This window comes from Periplaneta americana, chromosome 11, assembly GCF_040183065.1.
Source record: "Periplaneta americana isolate PAMFEO1 chromosome 11, P.americana_PAMFEO1_priV1, whole genome shotgun sequence".
NCBI lineage: Eukaryota > Metazoa > Arthropoda > Insecta > Blattodea > Blattidae > Periplaneta > Periplaneta americana.
Genome location: NC_091127.1, coordinates 103,282,499 through 103,303,215, shown reverse-complemented (window position 1 = coordinate 103,303,215; position 20,717 = coordinate 103,282,499). Strand labels below are relative to the sequence as shown.

The 20,717-nt window shown below is 37.2% G+C and overlaps 1 protein-coding gene across 5 annotated transcripts in view; it reads right to left on the bottom strand.

Annotated features, from left to right (window-relative positions):
* The window catches only part of LOC138709217 (uro-adherence factor A-like), a 1,183,483-nt gene that overhangs the window by 443,813 nt on the left and 718,953 nt on the right, over positions 1–20,717 (bottom strand). Inside the window, exon 1 of one of the 5 annotated variants that reach the window (XM_069839811.1) lies at positions 9,523–9,673. The exons of the other annotated variants lie outside the window; for them this stretch is intronic. The gene's annotated coding sequence lies outside the window, so the exon portion shown is untranslated. Of the gene's footprint in view, positions 1–9,522; positions 9,674–20,717 lie in introns of those variants that run through there. 5 annotated transcript variants of the gene reach the window in all.

Here is a 20,717-nt window from a genome sequence, read left to right as displayed (position 1 = left end):
GATCGAATCCCTCTCCTCTAGTGTTTTCTCTTTGTGGCCTTAGAGCGCTTGGTTAGTACAGTGGTTCCCGACCTTTTTTGACTGACGACACACTTTACTGAACGCTCACGATATCGCGATATACTTACTGTAATAATAATAATAATAATAATAATAATAATAATAATAATAATAATAATAATATTCTCTTATGGTTGACAGGCCAACACATCATTTTTATGGTAGAAAATGCTGATTCACACAAGTATGACGTTGAAAACGGCAGTTCAAAATGTATTTCTGATTTATTCGGGAGCATCGACTGATTTGACAAAACATTTCCGCATATTAGACACTCGGGATTTTTTTTTATATTCATCTCCATTCCACGTAAAACCATATTGCAAATATTCATCACTATATTTACGAAACGCAGTAGGTACGTTTTTGTGAACCTTGAAGGGAATATTCGCTCACATTATTTGAATTAGCACGGCCGTCATCTATACTCAGAACTTGATTCAGATTCTCTTTTTCGAATTAAAAATTTGTTTATGATAACAATAAATAAAACACTTTTGATAAAATAGTCCCACTATCACCCTCTGACACGGATTTAATGAAACTGACCAATATGTTCTGACGATTCTAAACCCTGTTTATTACTAAGTGGGAAGAGTAAACGAATTACTAAGCATTGTTGCAGATGTTCACTTTCATTGGAATCATCGCCAGGCAGAAAAATTAAACTGAGCATTATTACAGGTGTTCACGTTTCATTGGTAAAGTCTGTCTCAAAATAAAAAGCACCATACCAAAGACTTCGTTGTAAATAAAAAAACATGCGTTGTAAAGAGACTTTCTGGATGGCATACAATTTATTTTTCAATTCCAAAATTTCGCGACACACTCCATGGGGCTGCGCGAGACACTACTGTGGCAACACACCGGTTGGTAACTACTGGGTTAGTAGAACCAAGGACTGGGTTCGATGCCCGGCGCCGGAGCGAATTTTTTTCCTGTAATAACAATTGTTACCATAACAGCGAAAGTTTATAGGACAAAAAATAACTAATCTTTACGTACAATATCAGAAGTCAGATTCTAAACAAAGCACTAAAATATTGAAGTATCGGCCGAAGAGACAAGCGGTAGACCAAGAAGAAGACATCAAAGCGTGAAACTGGGATAGACTTAAGCTTAATCCGTGACTGGAAGAAACAGAAGTGGGAGAAACATGTGATTTCTTTCTCTGGAGTATAGATTTCGCCCCGGAGGACAAACCTTACGTGTTTAAAACACAGGTTTGAGCAATGTTGTGCGGGCCATTAGTCACGGAATACGAAGCCAGGCAGGAAGTAGGTCAGGAACAAATGGCGATCTGTTTTTAAACTCCCCACGTTTAGATTACGCAATCATATGTCTGCCAGATTCGCAGAACATCTGGAGGATAAAATTGGACTACAGCAATACTGACGAGATATAGGTGCAAGAGCTGGTGTAATGGCAAGGAAGTTGGAATTCCAAGTGCCCCACAAACTCCGCTTCTTAGGGAAAGTGATGCAGTTCCTGTCATACAGGGACATCATTTTATTTTTACTTCAATTTTTATTGTACCTGAGTTTTTGAATGTACTTCACTCCCACCCCTTCTACTAGTAAACTTCCAACCGTTCACGACACAGAGCCGAGGGCGCGTAAGCAGTACTGAGTTAGGAGTATAGTACGTTTCAGAAATATGTTCGCGTTTTCCAATGACGAAAGAGCTTTCAATATTGAATCATATTTTCGCACAGGTACTGTCGTCCGTTTGCCTACGTCGCATCCCGGTTTCCCCCACCTGCTTCTGTTCCCCCTCTGTAAAGTATAGTAGCTGGGCTGTCTTAGCTCTTTTCTGAAAACATTAATTTCTGTTAGGAATTGGACGTCTACGTAATATTATAAAAGTGTTTAAAATAACTTAAATAAAAGGGCCTCGTTAAGTAATTAACTGTCACGTGATTCACCCCCCCCCTTTCTACGACCCTGCGATAAAACAACTTGAACGGACAGTAGATAGCATTTCTGAGTAATTTTATCTTTTCGGATCGGGCAGAAGTGAAGATTGAATTTACAGCACGTAAGGTACTCTTTTATAGAGTAGGTACAGAATTATTTCAACATGAGTTACTCGTACGAAGGACGAAACTGGTAATTGGAATTAGGTACAATAGTCTATAGTGTGATAATATGCACAAAAGAACTGAAGCCTGTATCGAAATGAACGGCCACCATTTTCAAAAATGTGTTTAAATATCCATATTATGATTATTTTTCAATTTAACTTCATTCTCTATATTGTACGCTAATGTGCTGTAACAGTACAATATACATTGCATAATTAATACGTCCGAATGGATAGCTCAGTTCGTGAGTAAAACACTAAGTGGTAATACTGTACTGTATTTTTATTAAACAAAAACCTAATGAAAATTATCAAACTCAAAATTGTGATATTTCCTAGTTTACATAATTGAACAACTTTTCTTCCCTCCTATACCTAGTAAAGTGGTTTGTATTTTACGCCAGTATCATCGAACTCCAGTCGTGGAAGGGGCAGCAAACTGTGTTTCCTCTTTCAATCGTTAATAGAAAGGTATAGCCAGATTAATATTAAAAATGTTAGTAAAAATAAAATGATGTCCCTGTATAACAAGGCGGGAGACGCACAAGAAAATGATAAATACACAAAATGCGCTCTTTCTCGTATTCGAAAAGAGAACAGAAAGAAAAATCAATCCACAAATTTCAGCATTTGGACAATGCTGGATTTGATTCACTCAATGTGTGCTGAACAGGAGAGAATGAACATTATGTCCTGAATAAGGCCGGGAATACACGGATACGCTGCGGCAGTAATGCAACAAGGGTCGAACAGAATTAGAGGCCTCGTTCGCTCGTTTGTACGCGATTTCAAGCACGCGCTGCGGCCAGAACGCGCACACCTCAAATGCCGCGCAGCGATCCGTTCCCTGTCGGTTTTTCTCGCGAACAGTGGACGGGTTCGTTTCCGTTTGTCTCGTGAAGCGCGCACACCTAAGCATGGAGTGGCCTGAAGTTAGACTGGACCTCATAAATTATGTCCAGTCTTGTGGAATCCTGGTGATATTGACTATTATAGTCAAAACAACGGAACCTCACAGTTAACACGCAAGATGTAACAGGGCTCCAAAACGAACGAAAAAGCAGGATGATAGGTACAGAATTATTGGAAACCGCCGTTCGAATTATGCAAGCCACTGCTGGGACGTTAATTTTTTAATTGGTTATTTTTACGACGCTCTATCGACTACTAGTTTATTTAGCGTCGATGGAATTTGTGATAGCGAGTTGGCAATTGACAAGATGAGGCCGAGGAATCGCCATATATTACCTGACATTCGTCTTACGGTTGAGGAAAACCTCGGAAAGACACAATTAGGTAATCAGCCCAAGCGGGAATCGAACCTATACTTGAGCGCAATTCTGGATCAGCAAGCAAACGCGCTACCGCCTGAACCACGCCGATGGCTTCTGGGAGGTTAGGATCACTGTTGAACAATGTGAAGTCCTTTCCTTTCATCGAAAATGAAGCATATCGTGCGACTAGCCTACTGGAAAGGGATGCAGCAAGCTATTTATGACATTCAGGTTAAAGCAAAACGAAACTTTTTTGAAATGCCAATTTACTATGGACAACAACGTTTACATTCATCTGCACCTTCATTTCATGTCTTCTTCCCAAATGGGTTATCCTGGACAACCTACTTAACCAATTACTCCCTCAACTTCTTATGGTTCAGCTCCCGAACCACCACAACGTCCTCCGACTCGAGAGGCTTCTCAAGCCGACCTTTCAATGACAAAATCTCCAATTCCATTCTTACTACACTACACTCTGTCACTTCCGGATTTGAATCAAACTCTCTTGGCTCTCTTCAACATTATCCAAACAAAACTCCATCCCCAGGCTACTCCGATAGTCAAAACTAGCACGTTTAATATCTTCTGTTTTTTTCTTATTATTTTTAATTAATTGAATAACAATTTTTGCAGTATTTGTTGTATATATATGTTGCAGTCGTATGTTTTATTTTAAAATAATTTTCTTTGGTTGATTTAAAATACTTGTTTTGACTGTACACTTAAATTAAAAATAAAAACATCATTGGGCAATCAAATTTTAATTACTCGAAAAAGAAAATGTTTGTAGTTTTATTGTACGTGTTTCTTTATTATAATGCGCCTTCGAAATATTATTGATTTTTCTTGGTGTGATATTTCGAATGTTTTAATTGCAATTCTCTCAATGTTTCATTATTTGTATTGCAATTAAAATATCCCATTAAAGAAGCACATTATGTTGGTAGGCCTACTATGATTTAACTCATTTTGATATTTTCCTTTAATGCGCTGACAATTGCTGGGGAAACTTCTGGGATTATTTCTCCGATAGCCTGTTTTGAAATTCGCAAAAGGTACTGAAGGCTAGCAAACGAATCCCCTGTCACCAAGAATCGTAAAGTCACTGCGAACCTGGAATATTGACATATAGGCCTACAATCAACCAAAAATAGTGTTCTACATACTTCATTAATTACACAATAACATTTTTCAAAGAATGAATTGAGTTTAGTACAATAAATACTGCCCTATCTTGACTTGAGATTTGTTCTCGCATGTTGGTGACTGATTTTTTAAAGTTTGGTCCGATTTTCATCAATAATTCTCCAGAATTGGTGGATATCATCCGAGTAGTCCTAAGGTTTTTATACTGGCCGCTGATGTCTTGAAAGTTTATAGCACTTAAAAAATTACTCCCTAGCCGTTTCTTGTTCAACTCCATAGGTCTACGTCTCTATCTGTTGAAAATGTATCCTACTACTACGAAAGAGCAAATAGCAGCTAGCAAAGCTTCCTCGTTTTCCATGGTCGCGCATCATGCGAGACAGAATGGAACTAGGAAAGTGTTCGAGGCTTGCGCGCTGCTCAGATGGTTCGTATCGTGCGCACCGCTTGTTCAAGAATGCACAATTTATTCCGCGCATAACATCTAATGCCGCGTTACTGCCGCAGCACGTCCGTGTATTCCCGGCCTAAGAAAAGCCAGAAGCCTGCTACATTCACTTTCTAACACGAAATTTAATAATGCAGAACGATTAGGACTGCCAACTTTTTTTAAGAAAATATGGGAGACTAATCATTCGACAAAATTTCACACAGAAAATTGATAATCATTCCGGTTATAAAAAAAAAACAACTTTACATTTTGGCAGCTAGCTTTAAATTAGAGTATTTTGAGACAGATTTCGCGTAATAGTTGAAGTCGACTGCAGTTTGTACCTATGATTTGATTAGAGTGTCGTGCTCCTGTTTCGAACATCTGTTCAATTCTGTTCATCAAAAGAAAATCCTTTTTGTATGAGCATTAGTACTTGGTATTCTTAGAACAAAAGTGGTTAGTTTTTCCAAATTTATAACATTAACATAGTTTGATTTTAGACGGGTGAGCACTAAAACCATTTCTGGCAAGCATTACCTTATACGAAGACTGGAAATTTTATTACATCTCTTGAAAACAAAATTAATTCATCATATAACTCATCATCAAGCACGGCAAAATCAAATGTTCAGAACAAAGACTTTTGCATTATGCAAAAATAAAGAAGCAAAATTCTCGAAGAGAAGAAAAATACGGGACGCGGGAGACTGTTAAAAATTAGGGACAAATAAGGGATATTCCAGGAAATACGGGAGGGTTGGCAACCCTAACAACGATACGATTTTCCAGTTGCCAAAAGATGCTTCTATTTGTGTTTTTTTGCTGAACTTGAGATCCGTAGTCCATATTTTTTGTAATAGTTCCATTGTAAAAACACCTGTTTTTTTAAGGTATGTCCTTACCGCACAGAACACCATTTAATAATGATATATTATTTCTTCCTTGTACAGTAGTGGCAAAAAAACCGGACCGACCCTTGTAGCTGATTTCAGTGCCTTGTTCATTCCAGAGGACGATAGACTGGTAACTAAGACTTTCGTGGTTCGAATCCTGCCTGCGAAGGAAATTTTTTTTGTTCCTTATTCAAATTTATTCCCAATACTTTTCTATTGCAGCGATATTTTACTACTTAATTAACTTATTATTCCCAGAACATGAATTTTACCAGCAATCGAAAAGTTCCTTCCCAGGCAGGATTCGAACCACGAAAGTCTTAGTTACCAGTCTGTCGTGCTCTGGAGTGAACAAAGCTCTGAAATCAGCTACAAGGGTCGGTCCGGTTTATTTTGCCAATACTGTACATTTTAATTTTGAATTTCCATTTCCATTCCCCCGTTCTTACTAATCACCATTCCTAAATATTTTAAATTTTTACAGTTTGTAATAACCTGGCCATTATCCAATATCAGTTCTTGTGTACACATACATTTAGTTTTATCAATATTTACTTAAAAAATACGAGTATTTATTTTTGGAGACGGGTAAATAGAACATCAACAATAGAGAGAGAAATAAAAAAAATACGGGCAGAAATGAGTTAAACCGAACAATAATGGAAGGAATGACAAGAAAGCCCTGCAGAAGACTTTCAAAGAAACCGTTTGAATGGAAAGTACCTGGAAGAAAAAAACGCGGAAGGCCAAGAAGACCGTGGCAAAATGGTTTAAGCTTTCCTGTCTTCCTAAAAGAAAGTAGGCTAAAATTACATTCCAAATGAAATTTTAAGAATCTATAAAAATTCCAAATGCACTCAAAGCCGCGTTGATCACTCAGTTGGAAGAACACTATCTTACGACGACTGCGGATCCAGGTTCGACTCCCGATAACAGCGAAGTCGTATTTCTGTGGGCAAAGGTGTCTTAGGGACGTTTTTTCGGGGTCCTTCCGTTTTCCCTCATCATTTCCATCACTTTGCATTTCAATATTCATTATAATTATTATAATACTTTACCCAAAACGGTGCGATGTAACTTAGTAATGTGACTAGCGTGCAGAGGGCATCAATCTGAGGAGACCGCAGATGTTTGTGTGGGGGGAGAGATTCAGATCACTGCAGTAGACTGCATCGGAACCGTGAAGGTGTGCAAGCTGAATCGACAGAAACACCTAACAAAAGCGGGACCGTTCGGACTTCAAACACCAGTTCTACGATAGGAGCGGTAACGGACAATAGGCCCACTAGAAGCTACAGTGCTTGACGTGACTTCCATGCAAAATTACCGGCTAGTTTTCATCATATAATAAACTTCCGTTTAGTACGAGCGAACATTATTGAAATAGTGGATGTTTCTGCAGGGTAACGCCTAATGAAACAATTGAATGTGCTGTTATTATTGGAGAGTAATAGTATCTTTATTATTGCAGTTCAGATAATATATTTCTTGTTTTGAATCCAATATTCTTGATTTACGAGCGATATTTTCAACAATTAAATTACTTTCTTTGTTAGGCTACATTTTCACCTGACATAATTAGGAACCTTAAATCCAAACGTTTGAGATGGGCAGGGCATGTGTGAACCCAGAAATGCATATAGTGTGTTAGTTGGGAGGCCGGAGGGAAAAAGACCTTTGGGGAGGCCGAGTCGTAGATGGAAGGATATATTAAAATGGATTTGAGGGATGTGGGATATGATGATAAAGACTGGATTAATCTTGCTCAGGATAGGGACAGATGGCGGGCTTATGTGAAGGCAACAATGAACCTCCGGGTTCCTTAAAAGCCGTAAGTAAGTAAGTTATATGTACTCTTCCAGATACGGTACCTAAAATACCATATTTAAGCAAAACAACTCGCGAAGTAACGCGAAAATTGGATCATGGTGCAAAAGTTGTCAACCACGAAACATTACCCCATCCAGCGCAAAGGCTACGACATATGCACTAAAACTGTATTCACTATTGTTAAAATACATGTTTGTGACTTTTACTTTAAAAATTTTGTCTACCGATTTTACCGCCAATATTTCTGTATTTTCTTTATGGATATTATTATACACTCGCTTTTATTATCTCTATGGTTACCGAAAAAAATCGATTTCTGAAGTCGACTGCAGCAAAGATTGAAGAATGTAACATATAATATTCTTCTATCTTTGCTGCAATAAGTTACGCTCTGGTCGCCATATTTTGAGGCGAAGAGATGTTGGGTGAACTAGCAGAGGATTACAGTGAATTTGATGTGAATTGTTTGCAGGCAGAGTGGTTCCCTACATCTAATATGCTAATATGGACAGTGAAAGGGCTTTTTCTGCATACACGAAAATACTTACTCACTGTCGCATAAATCTTCGTGTGGATAATGTAGCAAACATACTTTGTTTATATTTTGGCGGTACTGATATGAATAGGCCTATTGTGTAAGCAAAAAAAAAAAAAAAAAGTAACCATAAGTTTTATATTAAACATAACATAATACATTCAATTTACAAATTATTTCACGAGATACCGACCAAATTGACAACATACTTCACGAAATACCCAGAGAATAGTGGGAGATTTAACACCGAAATCATCCATTTTATTTCACCAAGAATAGGGTCCGTAATGTGTGACACCTTATAATAATAACTAGAGAGCAGAAAAAAGTCAAACAAAAGTCATGTTTACGCTTTACAAGTACTGTACGCATAGACTATGGCATGAGGTGTACACGCATCCCAAGTAGGTACAACACGGTACCGTCCGCAGAGGGCATAACGCGAACACGAAAGCAACTGCCACTCTGCGTTCTCGGTCAGTCCTCGTCCGTACGTGAACAGAGAACATTGAGATACGTATTATTATTTGTGTTCGGTGATGTGATCATAATGCCGAAGACAGATTAAAAAAAATAGGGTGTGTTCTTTAATACAAGAATATGGTGTCTACATTTTTAGTAGTGATACTGATGAAAGACTTAAGTGTCGGCTATGTATGTGTGCATTAAAAAAGATAAAACAATCGATAGAACATCACTGTAATACAAAGAAACACATGAAAAATGTTGCTCGTATGTTAGAAGAAAATAAGAGTTCAAGTTCAAATTCCGCCTCAAATATGAAATACGACTTTTGTCAGGATTTGTGTCGAATTATGATAAGTTGTAATATTCCATTAAAAAATTTGGACATCCTCACTTTAAAGGGTTTATAGAAAAGTACACAAAAATGTCATTACAATAGTTATAACAAAGTGCAACCAATATTCAGTGATTATTCCGTGTGTCAATTTACATTTCTTCCCCCGACCTATACCTACACCCGTCTCTAGTGTACCTACTGTGCTTACGTAAACTACAAACCTCTGACGAGGCAAATTAGTCGCGCTGTAGTTACTTTCACATCCGAATGTCTAATAATAACTATACCTTTCACGAAATAAGTAAGAAGGAAGTTAGAAAATATGGAGACGGGTATTGTAGACCGCAGTGCATTGTGGATTGATTTTAATGAAAAATCTCTTGAAATAAATGAAGCAAACATTACATTCGGGAGGACGAAAGTATATAGACATCACCAAAATAATCACAATAACTATGACTTACCAAGGAACTGTCAAACTGTAACTTTGTGCAGATACTTCAACTTTAACGAACGTCACTCACTATAAATCGCACTTAGAAGAGAATAGCATCATTCACTTGTATCCCTATGGTTACTGCAAACTAATGACGCAAACAAGACTAAGCTGAACAGAGATCTCGGGAGAAGTCTTATCTATGATTATCACTTATCACAACACAATCGTATACTCATCTACTTTCAGTTCTCCTATCATATCAAGCAAAATTCTTTATCAATTTAATACAACGCCCAAAAACACTTCAGTTGCAGTTAATAATTCACAGAGAGTTGAATATCATGAATCTTTTTTAACACCTTCAATGTCAGTCATTTTCTATTTCAGCAACCGCCTATACTTAAGTTAGATGACGTAAAGGATAAATTACATCTCGTAACGAACTGGAATCGAATCTGATGGATAGCAGGGACTGCTTTTACAATATTCTTTGTCAAAGTGGTTGGGTGTAGTATCAGGACACTACCACTAAATATCAGAGAACATAAGTACAATAAAACAGTGCACTGCAGTGCCTCTCTTACAAGTACAGAATTGCTGAAAATTGTTCCGAGGCTAGTCACAAAATGAACTTGTAAGACAGACCTATCCTACAGTATATGAATAGTTTATTTCTAAAACCCCACAAGTGACAAAAACAAAACTTTTGGGAAATCAATAAAAACTGTTTAGTTTCTTTACTTTTATTGTTATTGTCAAAATATATTTAACAAGTGATATTAGTTGCTAAATATAAGGTTTATTCACCATTCATTGTGTTTTATAATATATATGCAGTAAATTAATCAGGATGTTATGGGGTTTTTCCAACAAACAAACTGAAACTAAACAAAGCATTGCCTTTTTCCAAGTATCAGAGTGAATGAAAGTAAATATGAACAAACTTTATAATCTATCTAAAAACTACAGTATAAAATCACGAAAATTTGACGTTCTCTCTGTTGCAGCAGACATTTTTCTTATCAGGACTTATTATTTTTCTAGTCTTCGCTTCCACTGTCATTAGGCCTACTATCTTTGTTGGATGTAGGCCATGTGTACAGTTCAGTGTAGAATCCTTTCACTTCATCCGGTATGTACTGCAAAATCTTCTTAAGGTCCTCCATTTTTTTAACATTGATTGGTAGCCTCGAGTTCTTATAAGCTTTACCTTTTCGTTCATTGCAGTGAAAAAACTCACTCATCTTCGAAATTTTAAAATGTACCTTTTTTTATCCTTTGGTACATCACGGCCATAAAATGAATCAGACATGCTAGATAGCTTATAAAATTTTCGCCACCAAGCTTTGAAGTTAACCACATCATTAGCTGTGACTCGTTTTACCTTGAACTTAGAAGAGTTCTCAATAATCCTCTTTAGCAACATTTTCATCACTTGAACTAACCATCTTGTAACAAAATACTCAAAACAGATAATAATAGTAAGGGCAACACTTAATCAGCAATAGACAGAACAAAACACTGATCCGGCTGTGACTGAAATCACCTGTTAGGTGCGACAGTGCTGCTGTCAGCTAGTGTGGCAGACTAGTTTATTTGAAAAACATCATATGTGATGTTAGTTGTGGGGTTTTTACAATTGTCCAATTTTTTTTACATGTTACAGTCATGCTAGATATAAGGTTTTTATATCAAAAGATATGCATTCATGCCGGCTATCAAAATCCACAAAAAAAAACATTTTGTAAAAAATGTCGGTTGTGTTTTTACAATAAACGATTCATATAAATTCTGTAAAATTAAATGAATCTATAATCCCATTCAGTCCCTCTGTTAAATATCTAGGTGTACATGGATGAGGGCCTCAAGTGGAATGTCCAAGTCACACACACAGGCAAGACCATCTTCGCCTGAAAAATTTTCTACCTTTTCAATTAAAAAGAATTCTCATACAAACATTGGTGCTGCCACATTTTGACTATTGCGACATTGTACTAACAGATTTAAATTCTAATTTAGCCCAAAGATTGCAGCGCGTTCATAATGCCTGCATACATTTCATTTGCAACATCCGCAAATACGACCACATTACACCTTCCCTTGAAACGCTCCAATGGGTAAAATTACAGGACCGAAGATATATCCATTCACTAATTTTCCTATATCGCATCATCAATACTTTTTCGCCTAACTATCCCTCAGTGCATTTTAATTTCTTATCCTCATATCACAGCTTGGTTACTCGTTCTAAAAATGACCCTTTATTATCTATGCCTTGCAATAAAACAGCTAATTTTTCTTCCTCTTTCACAGCATCAGCAATTCGTTTCTGGAACACCCTACCCAGCTCCCTCGGGAACTATCGAACGAAATTGCAATTTAAAAGTAAATTATTTAAATACGTGACCAGTACATGATTGTTGTATGTACTTTTATTATTGAAATTATAAATATACATTGTAATCTTACAAATTTTTAGTACACATGAAGGGTTTGCGGGAAAAACGGTGAATATCAGATTTCTGTTAAGGATTGGGTAATGATCTAATTGAGTCTATAACTGCAAAATGTATTGCTGTTTCTCTAGAAAATAAAGGAAAGAATTACTGTATTAATGGTGGTAATTCTCTTTTTTTACCAGTTTTCATAAGAACAACACTAAATTTCGTAGTGATCCATTGAATTAGATAATGAAATCAACCTTAACAGAATTTCGACATTCATCGTTTTTCCCGCAAACCCTTCATATTTTACTCATTTTTCCGAAAAAGTCTTCTTTCTTCCTCATTCATGTTTAATTCTCCTTGTGTGTGTGTGTGTGTGTGTGTGTGTGTGTGTGTGTGTGTGTGTGTATAATTTTCCTCAGTGCTGTATAGTTATAATTTACATTTGAATTTGTAATTCTTGTAATTTGTAATATTGGTTCACTTACCACTTGCATATTCATTGAATGTAACTTCTAATGCTGTATTATTTTGTAATTATTATTTAGTATGTTTGCATTATTTTACTCAACTTGTGCTTGTATGACTATATCAATTTTTAGTGTTCTTTAAATATTAGTCTGTAATCGTTAGTTTGTGTTACTGCAAATTGTATCAGCTTCTTTTGTTTCTGGCTAAATGGAAGAGAAGGCCTGATGGCCTTAACGTCGCTATAATAAATAATAATAATAATAAATTATAATAATAATAATATTATTATAATTATTATTATTATCCTACCGACCCAAGCTTGTCAAGTTCATAGTAATTAAAAGCCGCCACACACATATAGGCTAATCAACGGGCTTATACACAACGCAGTCTCAACATCCCATATGTATGGCTACTTATCATAACAGCCTAAGTTTGTGAACTGCAACGAAGAAGAAAATGCAAATCTTGTCCGCGTTCGGATCCATCGGTTTTCTTGATTCTCTCTTCCACCGCTGGATGGCAGGTCTCGTCCTATACTTTTGTTATATATATTTTAACGTTGAATGACGTTTAATTTATTGGGGAGTCACTAGGATGAAACGGACCGATTTTCGCGTAACACTGGCAACTCCCTCTTTGAATGCCAATATATTAATATCTGTGGCGTATTTATAGGAACATGTTATATGTAACTGAAAGACTAAAGATTAATCTGTCGAAAGGTGATGTTTATTTTATTCCCAAAATGAAATTGTGCGTTGTTTAAACAATACCCCAAAAAACATGCAATACTTTTCATAATGTTACAGGCTTTCAACCGCTTGCTAAGGATAAACCGTAATAGATTAATCTGGAGATATTGCGAGTGAAATATATTTTACAAATGCAGTCCGTTTTGATCCATCTCTTACGCTTTAGGAGTTAGACCATTTTTGTTTGGTTTACTGCTATGATGAGCGCATGACGCAGTAACCTAACAACTGAAGAGTCCACTGCAAGAATAATGGATGTCATTTGGAATACACTTTGCAGGAGAAGTAATTGAAAGTTTGAAATGCTTAGCGCTCAAAGCTTAACTGTGATTTTCCGATCATTACTGGACAATGACTATCAGTGTTAATGCCATATAACTCTGTATTTACATTCTATATGTCTTAAGCTATGCATTGACAGTCTTGGTTCATTTTCGACAAGAAAGTGACATCCATCATTCTTGCAGTGGACTCTTCAACTGTAAACGTGTGACGCCACGTACACAAGCATGTCTACAGAAAGCAATCGCGCAGAACATATAAGACTTTATAGGAAAAAAAACGTGAAGAGGAATACAATTTCTAATTGAGTAATGTGCCCAAACTAGGAAAGTAGTAATTTTCAATAAATGTTTAATTTTAACGTCAAGGTAAAGGTAAAGCTGCTTCAATAGAAAAGTAATATTCAACAATACTCAACATAATCCTGGAACCAGTAACCTTAATCTGTTTTAACAGATTTAGGCTACTCTATCCTGCTTTCACTCGTGATATACATTAATGTTTTATTCTACTACACTGTGTTTTTCATATCCATATCTATTCTGTTCATTTTCTTCCCAAGTTTACTTTATTCGTATAATTTCTGTCTTGGAACCTTATGTATTCTAAGTTCCTTTACCTATACAGAGTGTCCCATTTATCTTGTGCACCTATTATAACTTTTTTGCTTGGATAGGTATTGGAATTTCTGTTTTTAAGCGTTATGTTATAACGAGGGGCTAACATGAGTGTGGAGATTTGGTGCATGTAACTACATTATGGTACAAGATACACGTGACGTCATCAATTTTTCAAATAGCACTACATACTTTAATCGTGTTACATTGATTACACACATTAACATGAGTTAAACAATGTATCACAATGTCATCTTCCTTATCAAAAACAACAAAACGAAACAAAAACGTACTTCCAATGTGATAATGTTATGCTTTGAGAGTCACAGAAGATGTTCCAAATGGTGAACATTCACATTAATGCACATTCAAAAGCGTTCCCCGAAAGATCTTATGAGTGCCCGGCATATTGCTAGCTGAATGGACACGCAAGTCTGTCGAATGCATTGCTGCATATCGTCTGGTGTTACCAGCATGTTCTGGTATACACTGTCCTTTACAGTTCCCCACAGGAAGAAGTCGAGTGGCGACAGGTCCAGAGAACGTGCAGGCCACTGTACGTGGATTGTGGCTTCGACAGTTGCTGTGGTTTGTTTACATGTTAAGAGAGCAAACACACAACACACGACGTGTACAGACGTCAGTCGTCTTTCGTTTTGTGTAAGTTAATGCACAAGATGAATAGGGCACCACAACAAGCGGCACATTCTGATGGCATTCATTTTGCATTTTGTTGATGTTATTGATTGGGAAGGTGACTTTGTGATACATTTTTGAACTCGTCTTAATGTGTGTAATCAATATAACATGATTAAAGTATGTAGTGCTATTTGAAAAATTGATGACTTCATGTGTATCTTATACCATAATGTAGTTACATGTACCAAATCTCTAGACTCATGTTAGCCCCTCGTTCTAGCATAAATCTCAAAAACAGAAATTCCAATACCTATCCAAACAAAAAAACTTATAATAGGCGCACAAGATAAATGGGATACTCTGTATACCACGCAATCTACAGACATGAAAAAATCCAATCACGCCTCTTGTAAGCGATACTTAATTTAAGTCTACAAATTCCGAGTGAAAAGTAATGTCTCACTTACGTTAGTAGCAGAATTCTGGAAAAGAACATACGAACAAAATCGAGACATACACACAAAATTCCACATAATAAAAGGGTAATAAATAAGAACATTACACAATAAATAAACATAACAAATGTTTATCACGCCTTTGTTTGATTTTTGGTAGCCACTTTACGCTGCTATACTCTTTGCTATTCTCTTCTATTTCACGGCGCAAAGACTTTATTTTTCGATTGGCTTATACATTAGGCACTCCCTTGAGGTGGAGTCATGGCACCAACAACGGACAAACATCCGCGCGCTAGACGGAATAATAACACACGATTGTGTATCAAACGCTGAGTACATCGTGCCGGGATTTTTTGTGTGTGAAGAGGGTTTGGAATTGAACGAGTTACTTCAGCTTCTTGTTTATGCGGGTAACGTGACTATGTTAGGAGAAAATCCACAAACTATTAGGGAAAACAGGGAATTTTACTTGAAGCAAGTAAAGAGATATGTTTAGAAGTAAATCGCGAAAAGACAAAGTATGTGATTATGTTTCGTGACGAGAACATTGTACGAAATGGAAATATAAAACTAGGGATCACTATCGTAGTCACAGAATTTAAACTCGCACTCAAAGATCAACTGGAAGTGTAACTCGCCTAATTATCTAACCAGACGTGATGCATGGCTGCCACTAAGCCAGGATTTGATAGCGGCAGAACACCGCGAAAAACACATATACAATATTATTCTGTGATGGTAGAAGTAGTAATAATGGTAGTAATCGTAGTGGCACTTCATTTTACTGCACTTTCAACTGCAGAAGTTATTCAACGTCCAATTCAATGTGGTTGAGAAATAAAACATTTTGTCTAGAGCCCTGTGTCAGGGACAGGTATTTAACCTGCTACAAATCTATAACACGGGACCCACAGCTTTATTCCTTCCTGAGATAGTCATGCTAAGAAATTATCGCCCTCGGACATGTTTGATCTTGGACTCAATGGCTGGGATGATAGCTACTAGACCACGGAGAATTACTGATGTTAGGCCTATCTATATTTAACAAAGAAAATTTTCTGTATAAATTTCATGTAAAATATTGTACTGTACTATCTAGGTGTGCACTGCAGTTCAATCAACAGATTTTACATCTATGCATCATTCTTACAATGCTCCTAATATAATCTACTTACTTACTTACTTACTTACTTACTGGCTTTTAAGGAACCCGGAGGTTCATTGCCGCCCTCACATAAGCCCTCCATTGGTCCCTATCCTGAGCAAGACCAATCCAGTCCCTACTATCACATCCCACCTCCCTCAAATCCATTTTAATATTATCCTCCCATCTACGTCTCGGCCTCCCCAAAGATCTTTTCCCCTCTGGCCTCCCAACTAACACTCTATATGCATTTCTGGATTCGCCCATACGTGCTACATGCCCTGCCCATCTCAAACGTCTGGATTTAATGTTCCTAATTATGTCAGGTGAAGGATACAATGCGTGCAGCTCTGCGTTGTGTAACTTTCTCCATTCTCCTGCAACTTCATCCCTCTTAGCCCCAAATATTTTCCTAAGAACCTTATTCTCAAAAACCATCAATCTCTGTTCCTCTCTCAAAGTGAGAGTCCAAGTTTCACAGCCAGACAGAACAACCGGTAATATAACTGTTTTATAAATTCTAACTTTCAGATTTTTTGACAGCAGACTAATGACAAAAGCTTCTCAACCGAATAATAACAGGCATTTCCCATATTTATTCTGCGTTTAATTTCCTCCCTAGTGCCATTTACATTTGTTACTGTTGCTCCAAGATACCTAATATAATCTACTATTCATTTTCCTCTTCTTCGTCTTCTTTAAGCGCTTGACCGGGAAGAGCGTTGGCGATTTGAGAGCTAGAGCCCGATCGCAAACTCGTGGCACCTGCGCGAAAAACGAATTGGCATCCACTTACATGGACTCGCCCAAGAGTCTTGCTGGGGGGGGGGGGTGTTTGAACCGTAAGCTCTACGAGTAAGCAGTCGCCCGCACACACAGAAGCCCCCACTCCGAAGCCTCAAAAAGAAGCTCGCGCATGTCAGTGCCACGAGTTTGCGATCGGGCTCTACCAGTCTGTACCTGATAATAATGATTAGATTGACGATCCGGTAGTTTCCAGACTGTATTGAGAAAAGGATAGTAGACATGATAGTTTCCCTTGCTTTCCGTATTTGATGAAGACGATGGTGATGGTAATGATACGAGCGAAATTAGCCTGGGGACCGAACGCCGAAAATTAATCAGCATTTACTCGAAAGGTTGAGAATAAAAATAAAAAATTTCAACTTGGTAACTTGCCCCAACCAAGATTCGATCACAGACATACCAACTTCACGGTCAATCACGCTGACCACTACTCCAAGCAGTGGATTATTACAAGCCGTATCAAGCTTGAACTATTTCTTGTTTCTTATTACTGTGTATTGATTGAACAATACCATCATCATCATCATCATCATCATCATCATCATCATCATCATCATCCCCATCCTCGGAAATACTTTAGGGTTTTCAAAAAGAAAGAGTTAACTTTAATTCCTCATATTTTGGGCACAATCTTAAAAATTCTGGCACTGGGATATTACACAAGAAATAGGATTTTTTTTTTGCATCACCATGACGAGATTGTTTCTGATTGTTCTGGTGGTCGTGTTATAAGTAGTCATTTTCCTGTAACTTGGCCTGCATTGTCGCCGGCATAATTAAAGCAGCTGATTACTGGTTATGGGGTTATCTACAGGAAAGAGTGTTGTTGAGCAAACCTACGACAATTAACGACTTGAAGAACTCCATCGCACGCGCTGAGACAGATATTCCAGAACACTAACTCAGAGCTGCTGTATACAGGATTGAAGAGAAGCTGTTACTTGTACAAGAACAAAATGGTGGACACATACAACATCTGCGATGAAGATATGGAACTGGAAGATGATTAAAAAGATGTTGTATAATATGCCCCTGCCGAAAGTTTTAAGATTGTGTAGAAAGTGAAGAAAATGCGAACGATTAAAGTTTCCTCTTACTTTTGAAAAAAACCTATAGGCCTAGATCTACGATCTCTTTCAGATTAAATCCAGGAGAAGACCCACAGAGTATGGATTCCTTCAACAACACTTTTGTAAGACTAGGAGTAATTCCAAATGTCACAATGTCTTTTTTTTTTTTTTTTTTTGCTCAGATTGATTCCACAGATTATATCTTGCGTTATTATTATTATTATTATTATTATTATTATTATTATTTATTATTTATTATTATTATTATTATTATTATTATTATTATTATTATTACAGTAGCGGAAGGTGGGTTTGAAATTTGGGGAGGCCAAGACGTGAATGATGAGAATATAATAATATAAGGCCTGTGACGTACCTCATTACCAAGCACAGACGTTATAGGTTTTAGGAAATTAAAATTAGGTTTTCCAATTTATGTTTTAGGATCTTGAATCTTATGTTTAGGAATTTAAATGATTTTACGGGAAAAACATAAAAATAAAACAACATACTGTTAATATATTACAACGCCTTGGAAAAGATTGCCTCTCTTTAGGACACTCCAAGTCCTAACCTACGAATCAGGTCTTTTTTTTTTTTTTAGATCAAATTGAATTTAAGAATGTTACGATTTGCTAAATAAAACGAATAAGAAAAGCAATATTTCGAGAGTAAGCAGATAGCAACAAAATTGATTCGAACCTAAGAATCCGGGGCTTGCTCATTACTATTACATAGTCTAATTTTACAGCAAATTAACTCGATGTTCCTCTTTCTTCGCAAACCGATCAAATAGGTCACAACATACTGAATAACTGCTACTAGAAGAAGCTAGAGACAAATCTGCATTTGTTTCTAAACTCTCGATATATTTAAAATGCTGTATAAGTAAATACATCTCGTAACACAAAAGAATAAAGTAACAAGAACACCCGCAAACAAGAGAAAATCTAACAACATAAATGACAACTTTTACGCAGGGAGAGAAAACTAACAACACGTGACTCAATTTTCTAAAACCAAGAAAAGAGAAAGAGAGAGAGCTTCCCAATACAGCCGAAACCAGCCGTGACTATAAGCAATACAGTTTTCAGCGGTAGGTAGGACGTCTCCAAATCGGCTCCCCTCACGCGTTCTGTCAAGTTTAAACACTCTTCTAACCAGCTATCTTATTGGTTGAACTGCTATTGTCATGGTTACCGGGGGGTAGCGTCATGAAACCGACTCCTCTCTCCCGCTCTCGCATAGACACAGCAGGCTGATAGGTGTCTACTATACAGGTTACAGCGCTATCTGTTGTTTTTCAGTACGAATTATTTGTACTATCTACAGTATAGCGAGCGGGCATCACCAACTGGATGTGGTCGACTTTACGTAACTTACTGTACATCCTAGTCGTAGTGAATAGTAAAATTAATATAAAAGTAAAAAGGTTCGTCATTTGCTGTAACTTGTCTATGATCTTAATTCAGCTGGAATTATTACTGCCATATTGTGTTCTGGGAAAATATTAAGGGACGCACGGCCTCCCTTGTCTCCCCTGAAAATCCGCCGCTGTATTATTATTATTATTATTATTATTATTATTATTATTATTATTATTATTACAACTACTACCTGTCTTGCTAACGAGTTCAGGACTATCAGAATTATATCGCACTCGGCAAAGATTCTCCTGCGAATACTGAATCAACATTTATATTCCGAGATGGAAGGACAGTTAGAGGAAGAGCAGTTTAACTTCAGGAAGGGAAAAGGTACGAGGGATGCAATTGGACTGCTAAGAACAATCGGCGAAAAATACCTAGAGAAGAATAATATAGTATATAGTACTTGTGAACCTACAAAAAGCGTTTGGCAAAATGGATTGGAACAAACTGATGGACATTCTGAAGAAAATACAGTAGGTATGGATTGGAAAGAGAGGAGGCCGTTCAGTAATATTTATGTAAAACAACGAGTCAAAGTCAGAATAGGAGAATAAATGTCTGAAGGAAGTGAAAGAGAGAGGAGTACGACAAGGATGTCCTTCAACATGTAATTGGAGAATTTGAGGAAGAACCGTTTTCAGAAAAATGGGAGGGGTGATACTAGGAGGAAGTGTATAAGATTTGCTAATGATATGGCGTTGTTAGCAGAAGTCGAAACGATAGTAAGAGATATGCTTCTGTCCACAACTGTGGAGTAACGGTTAGCGCATCTGGCCGTGAAACCAGGTGGCCCGGGTTCGATTCCCGGCCGGGGCAAGTTACCTGGTTGAGGTTTTTTCCGGGGATTTCCCTCAACCCAATATGAGCAAATGCTGGGTAACTTTCGGTGGTGGACCCCGGACTCATTTCACCGGCATTATCACCTTCATCTCATTCAGACGCTAAATAACCTAAGCTGTTGATAAAGCGTTGTAAAATAACCTACTATTCATTCAGATATGCTACTGGAGCTAAATGACAGCTGTGAGCAATATGGCATGAAGATAAATGCTAACAAAACGAAGACCATGGTTGTCGCAAGAAAAATAAAGAAGGTAAACGTG